Source organism: Anabrus simplex, chromosome 1 (assembly GCF_040414725.1).
Source record: "Anabrus simplex isolate iqAnaSimp1 chromosome 1, ASM4041472v1, whole genome shotgun sequence".
Classification (NCBI taxonomy): Eukaryota; Metazoa; Arthropoda; class Insecta; order Orthoptera; family Tettigoniidae; genus Anabrus; species Anabrus simplex.
In genome coordinates, this window is record NC_090265.1 from 1732016324 (window position 1) to 1732024629 (window position 8306).

The window sequence follows — 8306 nt, forward strand, 5'->3', positions numbered from 1 at the left end:
TAGCGGAAGACGGGCACTTAATTAAAAACGCAGCCATCCCCTTTATTGTGACTTTTGAATTAGAAAATATAATTATTACTACAATATCACGTGCAATTTTTAAGTCAATGGAAAATAGAAATACACAAATTATACCTGTCCCCAGAACTGAGGATACATTTATGACCTAATTTCGATCGATATTTCCAACACTTTTCACGAAATAATGAACGAAAATCAAAACTTCATACAGTCCAGATGGGCCTTGGCCTAGCAAACGACCGCTGCTCATTCTGAAGCCTGCAGATTATCAGGTGACGTATGATCAACATGAGAAATCCTCTCGGTAGTTATACTTGTTTTCCAGACCGGGGACACTAGTTTACCATCAGATAGCTACTCAATTGTCACGTTAGGTCCAGTTAAACATCCTTGACTGATCGGGAATCGGACATAGGGCCTCCATGTATGAGGCAGATTCGCTACCCCTAGACCGTGAGGATAGCGGATGAATGTAGGCTAAAGTTATAAATTGGCATCGATCATCAATCTTTTTGTGAATATGTCAACACCAGGGCAGCTTTCTTCTATATTATTATATCTAGTTTTACTCGGGCTTATTGTGATACTAGCTCCGTCATTATGCTAAACTGCTGTCACGGATACCTCTTTTATTACAGTCGTAAGATACCTCTTGACATACCATGCGACCCATGATTGTCTTGTCAGTAAGAATTATTATCTTAGTACTCTTGTGATTTACTGGTGAAATTAAATCCTTCAATTAGATGCAGAATACGTAATATAGTCTGGGTTCTTCCGTTCAGCACTCAACATCATAGTCTTTTGTTAGCAATATACCGTCTAACAACAGACACTCTTAAGAGTAAAAGGGAGACGAGTCTGTACACTAGCAAACGAAACAGTTCAGCCTGTATTACATAAACATGAATGTCTAGAAAATAAAAACAGACTTTTCGAGCTATTTATATACCAAATATGAACCAAGCACCGTGTAAACATCGCTCATGAGCGTTAAAACCCACGATCTTCGAATTCTGAGTCCAATAGTCTACCATTTATCCACAGAGAGAGCAATCGATCGGATTAAAAAGAAAATAACATCAAATTAACATTAATTTTCCAAACCAAATCGATCAGTAGGAGAGCATCAGCCTCGGAATCTCAAGATAGCGGGTTCAAACCCGGCAGAGATAGTCGGAATTTGAAGGGAGGAAAAAAGTCCATTCGACACTCCATGTCGTACGATGTGGGCATGTAAGAGATCTCTGGTAAAACATTTGGTGTTTATCGACAAAATTCGTTAAATTTCAGCCATAGACGCCCAAGAGTGGTTCGGCTTACTCTGCCATCTAGTAGGCGCAGAAGAAAATGGAGCGTCGAAGTTGACGTGCAAGCTTGTAGATGGCGTCAAATTCAAGTGCTTACACATGGCAATGAGGCCATGCGATTATTATTATTATTATTATTATTATTATTATTATTATTATTATTATTATTATTTCCCCGTTAGGGTGTTCCATCATTTGTTGTTCCTTCTTCTTCCTCCAATACTCCTGCATCTGTTCACTATGCCTCCTTTTCCTCTCCTAGAACCATTTTGACCCTGTTTTCGTTCCTTCCCGACCTTGGAGTCCTTCTATTGTAAACACTTTCTTTCTAAAAGTCTCTCTGTCTCTACGTTCATCCCTTATGTTGTTTCTTTCCATATCTTTCTTGACCTCATGAATCCAGGTTGTTGTTGACTTCTCGTTCCAAAAATATTTGAAGTTCTGTTTGGTTAACCTATCGTCATCCGTTCTCTATAAATGTCCAAAAATTATCAACGCCTTCTCTGCATTCTATCTGTCATGTTTTATATGTTCCGGTATATTTCATCATTACTTCTTGATTTTTCAGAGTTCTGTAGCTCCTAGCGGACCGAGTATTTTCCGTATAAGTTTTCATTGCAGTAGGGCCTACTTCTAATTTATTCAGCCTGTAATTAAGTACTAGACATTCACTCGCTTATAGGCAATCCAGTTTGACTACTGTGTTGTATTTTGAGGTTTTCAGATCAATACTTTTTGTTGTATGCTCTTTCTACAGTGGATTTTTCCAAACCATTTTCTTGAACTGTCTCTCACATATATTTGAATTTCTTTACCTTCCTAATTTTCTTTCCTTTTTTTTGCTAGTTGCTTTACGTCGCACCGACTCAGATAGGTCTTATGGCGACGATGGGACAGGAAAATGGCTAGGAGTGGGAAGGAATCGGCCGTGGCCTTAATTAAGGTACAGCCCCAGCATTTGCCTGGTGTGAAAATGGGAAACCACGGAAAACCATTTTCAGGGCTGGCGATAGTGGGGTTCGAACCTACTATCTCCCGAATACTGGACACTGGCCGCATTTAAGCGACTGCAACCTCCCTTATTCGACCAACTTCTGTTAATAGAAATCCTGCAGCATTTTTTTTAATATTTGTCATAAATTTGTTTTTCTAAAGAATTTCATAAATTTATTATTATTATTATTATTATTATTATTATTATTATTATTATTATTATTATTATTATTATTTCTCTTTATTTCGTCTGAGTTTGTATTCTTCTTCAGGTTTTGTACACTGTAAGTACACATCTTATATTATCAGCTCCTAGTCCTAAATTAAGTGTTAACATTATCCTCCATTTATTTATACCGTTATAAAATTTTCTCCTTTTTGATAAATGTGAATCTAGTATATTTGTGTTTTTTACACCGTATTATTAAAATTCCGACCTCTATATATATTATGTGTAATTCTTCGCTCACATTGGATTCTCATCCGCATTTCGCTAATTGCAAGCTACCTTTAAACGGGGTCAATTGCTGAAGTCGACTGGAACAAGTTATCTTTTCCATTTGAAAGACTTTGAAAAATTGCTCACTTACTATAAGGATAGAAATTTAACAAGCAGTAGATTGGATGATTATAATAGATTTACCATGAAGTTACAATCAAAACAGACGAACAATTCTTTTTTTCGGTCTCAATTTAGTCAGAGTTTATTCCTTTAATACGAAAATGTGTACCTACTTCTAAAGATGATCACGTAAATACGTTCTACCAAATAACCAATCCCCGATAAGTGTAATATGATTTCGTTCTTGTTCAGGCCAGGTCAGTCAGCCATTGTTGCCAAAACTTACTACTTTTAATATTTCAATTGGAATACAGAATCAAAACGACATGAGTAGATGTTCCATTCAATGGAAATGGGGATGCTACAGAGGTCTCTGATAGTCGCAAGATTCTCCATATTATGATAAATGAAGAATCCCGGAATATCTTCAATATCGTCACTCTTCTTCTTTCCCCTGGATTTTCAAAAATTGTTGAGGTGTTGTAGATTTGGTCTAATTTTATGACCAAATGGCATTCCTAAAGATCAACTCTACCGAAGTTCAAAAATAAATAGCAGTTTCCTCAGAAAATCAATAATCAAGTTCAAGGATTTCCCAGACAATTCTAACATAAAAAAGAATAAGCAAATCAAGAAAGCTTGTAGTTTTATATGTCTATTGATTTCGTGTACATAACTTTTATTTTCAGAAATCTCACATAGAGTACATTAGCCGGTATTCGAACAGAGGACTCTTACGTGAGAAGCCAGTGGCTACGTCACTCTTCAAGAAGAAACAGCCGGAGAAATGGACAGAAGCTGTTAGATAAAGAATTCTACAAAAATGCCATCATTAATTTCTTTGGGGTGGTCCGAACGAGGCCATAAACGATGATGAAGGAAAACAATTCTTTTTATCGTCCCCGACTTATTTAGTTTGGTATGAAAGAGTGCAAAATTATTAATAATAATAATAATAATAATAATTATTATTATTATTATTATTATTATTATTATTATTATTATTATTATTATTTTCGTCACTAACTTTCTTTAAAACTCGGATCTCAACGTAAATGTATTTCATTACTTCACATACCTTCCTTTGACTACATAAGCTCTCAGTATGAATCACTTCTCGACCCAAAAACCATTAACATAGCTATGCATTCATTTTGCTCACTACATTGATACAGTACTTCATGCATACTGAAAACATTTGTGACCTAAATCTGCTTTTGTTTTCATCCAACATATTTTCCACTACTGATTGCGCTCTAGGTTTTTAAAATAAAAACATAATTGATAATCTTAACGATTCTGCCTTGAAAACAATTACCATTCTTGTAAATTTCAAGTACATTGCCTGATTGACAAGTGAGACTTCGCTACTTCCAGGCCAATGCTAACCTTTATTTAGAGATGGAAAGTGTGAGGTTTAAATATGAAGGATCTGATCTGACATCTGCGAGAATTCTGTTTCTTAAATTTTCCATCTTGTTTGCATTTTACCTTTTATGTGGGGTCTGCCTTCCTGCCATGTTTCCTCCACTTCAATCGATCCATTGCGTCCCGAGAGCTGAGTTTGGTGTGCCGCATCTCTCACCCTGTCCAGCCAGCGTGCTTGAGGTCAGCCGCGAAGTCGGTGGCCCTCCACGTTCAGTTGAAGGGCAGTCTTTGCAACTGAGGTTTCACTGCTCCAATCAATCAATCAATCAATCAATCAATCAATCAATCAATCAATCAATCAATCAATCAATCAATCAATCAATCAATCAATCAATCAATCAATCAATCAATCAATCAATCAATCAATCAATCAATCAATCAATCAATCAATCAATCAATCAATCAATCAATCAATACTGATCTGCATTTAGGGCCGTCTTCCAGGTGGCAGATTCCCTGGCTGTTGTTTACCTAGACTTTTCTTAAATGATTTCAAAGAAATTGGAAATGTATTGAACATCTCCCTTGGTAAGTTATTCCCATCTCTAACTCCCTTTCCTATAAACGAATATTTGCCCCGATTTGTCCTCTTGAATTCCAACTTTATCTTCATATTGTGATCTTTCCTACTTTGAAAGGCAACACTCGTTCGTCTACTAATGTCATTCCACGCCATCTCTCCACCGATAGCTCGGAAATACCACTTAGTCGAGCAGCTCATCCCCCTTCTCCCAAGTCTTCCCAGCTCAAAATTTGGAATATTTTTGTAACGCTGATATTTGTCGGAAATTTTCTTTGGCTATTTTGCAATTCTTGAATCAAGTAATCCTGGTTAGTGTCTCATACGCTGGAACGATACTCTAGTTGGGGTCTTACCGGAGAAGTAGATGCCCTCTCTTTTACATCCTTACTGCAACCCGTAAATACTCTCATAATAATGTGCAGAGATCTGTACGCTTTATTACAATCCCATTTAAGAGTACATGCATATATCATCACGGGCGTGATTCACGCATTTTCTCTGTGGTTAGGCCAAGCTTGAATTTCTTCTGCACATCATCGTTCCTCATATGGTCCAGTCTAGTCAAACCATTGGACCACCACAACATCTTCATTTCCATTGTATGAAGTGCCTGTTCATGCTGTGATGATGTAGAACAGCATTCACATCCTTAAACGGCCAAAGGTCACATCACTGTGCGGTATACTTTAGTTTTTAAATGCAGTGTAATTTTCTTATCGCACGGGACTCCAGTAACTTGGCGATATTTCATGCATGCGGCAATGACTCTTGTCTTGACATCGGGAATCGTACTGCAGTCCGAGGTGATGCATGATCCTAGGTGTTTGAACTGGGTCAAGTTGAATCCCACGTTGCTGTTGTTGTTTGAGCCATCAGTCCATAGACTGGTTTGATGCAGCACTCCATGCCACCCTATCCTGTGCTAACCTTTTCATTTCTACGTAACTATTGCATCCTACATCTGCTCTAATCTGCTTGTCATATTCATACCTTGGTCTACCCCTACCGTTCTTACCACCTACACTTCCTTCAAAAACCAACTGAACAAGTCCTGGGTGTCTTAAGATGTGTCCTATCATTCTATCTCTCCTTCTCGTCAAATTTAGCCAAATCGATTTCCCCTCACTAATTCGATTCAGTATCTCTTCATTCGTGATTCGATCTATCCATCTCACCTTCAGCATTCTTCTGTAGCACCACATTTCAAAAGCTTGTATTCTCTTTCTTTCTGAACTAGTTATCGTCCATGTTTCACTTCCATACAATGCCACACTCCACACGAAAGTCTTCAAAAACATCTTTCTAATTCCGATATCAATGTTTGAAGTGAGCAAATTTCTTTTCTTAAGAAAGCTCTTCCTTGCTTGTGCTAGTCTGCATTTTATGTCCTCCTTACTTCTGCCATCGTTAGTTATTTTACTACCCAAGTAACAATATTCATCTACTTCCTTTAAGACTTCATTTCCTAATCTAATATTTCCTACATCACCTGCCTTCCTTCGACTGCACTCCATTACTTTTGTTTTGGACTTATTTATTTTCATCTTGTACTCCTTACCCAAGACTTCATCCATACCATTCAGCAACTTCTCGAGATCTTCTGCAGTCTCAGATAAAATAACAATATCATCGACAAATTTCAAGGTTTTGATTTCCTCTCCTTGGACTGTGATTCCCTTTCCAAATTTCTCTTTGATTGAATCCATCAGTTTGGTGACCGCATTCCAAGTATTCCGTTTTGTTCAGATTTAATTTCATCCCAATATCTTCAAGACATTCTTTAATAAAAGATTGTAATTTCTGAACACACTTGGCAACACCGAGTTATTTTCTCGAGAAGATGTGCGAGGTCTGTAACCACTGTGAACCTTCATTAAAGCTCTCTTGCGGTATGTAATCCAATAGCTTTCTGAAGTAGTCGGGCCAACCAGCCATAATTGCTGTACCAAAGTTTACAGTGAGTCAACGGTGTCAAATTACAGGTTGCAATGTATAGTCGAGGAATGTAACCTCTCTTCAGGATGGTAATGTGTGAGCCAAGGAAGTACACTATGACACCGGAATTCCAAGGATTGTTTTCGGGAACAGACGAACCTGTTGAAAATAAGACAGTGATTTGTGATACTTAAGTGTATGAAATATGTTTAACTTTGCACCCTAATGTTGGGAGAAGAGTACAATTAGATGGTTCCACCTTCCTATCCTCGTTGTATAAGGTCAATCACGACTTTGTCTGAAATGAGAGATCTGCGTTGCCTACTCGTCAATTTGGACATTCCTGTTTGCTCCACCAGATGGCAGATTAATGTCGAAGAAATTCGGTATATTCCTCTAGAAAATAGTCATATTAAATGCCACCACGAGGATCTTTCTAACACAGAATGATATTACGATCATAGCCAATAGACCTACACTTGCATGTGGATGATAATAATAATAATAATAATAATAATAATAATAATAATAATAATAATAATAATAATAATAATATGCTCTTCTTCTATCGCTTTTCCCACACGTTTAGGGTCATGGGTGCCGTGTTTCACGACTGGATGCCCTTCCTGAAGCAACCCCATATGGTGTGATGTAATCACTATTGCATGTTTTTGTGTTGGTTGGTAGTGTGGTGCGTTGTCTGAATACGAAGAGGAGAGTGTTACGACAGAAACACACACTAGTGTTGGCTACTTAGTGTATGATTCGAAGCAGTTCATCGATTCATTCAAGTGTCCGAGTAAATCGATTAACAGGAACGGCCAGCTCACGGCACACGATTCAGTTGGCTCGCAGCAGGCAGTGCTGAGATGCTCATTCGCGGGTCAGTGAGCCACAAAACACACACACAGTTCATTATCGGCACACTGGACATTGGCGGGGAGCTGAACTTCCACTGCGGGTGAGACATACAGAGCCATGGCACACTAAAGGAATCGTATGCAATCACGGCTCAGTGAAACCCATCACACACATTTCATTATAGGCACAGTGGACATTGGCGGGGAGCCAAACTTCCGCTGCAGTGAGACTTACAGAGCCATAGCACACTGAAAGAATCGTACGCCATGACGGGCTCTCGCTCTCAGCTCATTTGAAAGTAATACCCATTTTCATTAACTGTCCTCTTTTACAGAGAGGTTAAAAAGTAGGGGAAAAAGCCAGAGCTGGTGCAGGGGCTAATGCGAGAAATGGCAGCTATACACAAGCTCTTATGGGACTAAGTTTGGGGGGCTGGCTCAAAGGCTACTGCGCAAGATGGTGGCTATATAGTCCGCACACTTTATGTTGGTGCATTTGTGGACGGGGGTGAGGAGTAAGGAGGGAGGTGTCCCGGTATCGATACTGCTGCCAACCGAAGGAAAATGAAATCTGAATTGAATCGAGAATATGATCGATCGATACGAAGTTTCTAAACCGTTATCATCTTAAGCCAACAACTATGTCACATACACATTATATAACATTATAAAAC

The 8306-nt window shown here is 38.4% G+C and overlaps 1 pseudogene; it reads right to left on the reverse strand.

Annotated features, from left to right (window-relative positions):
- The window catches only part of LOC137498903 (NADH-ubiquinone oxidoreductase chain 5-like), a 62602-nt pseudogene extending 54701 nt beyond the window's left edge, over positions 1-7901 (reverse strand).
- Positions 7902-8306: the final 405 nt, after the last annotated feature.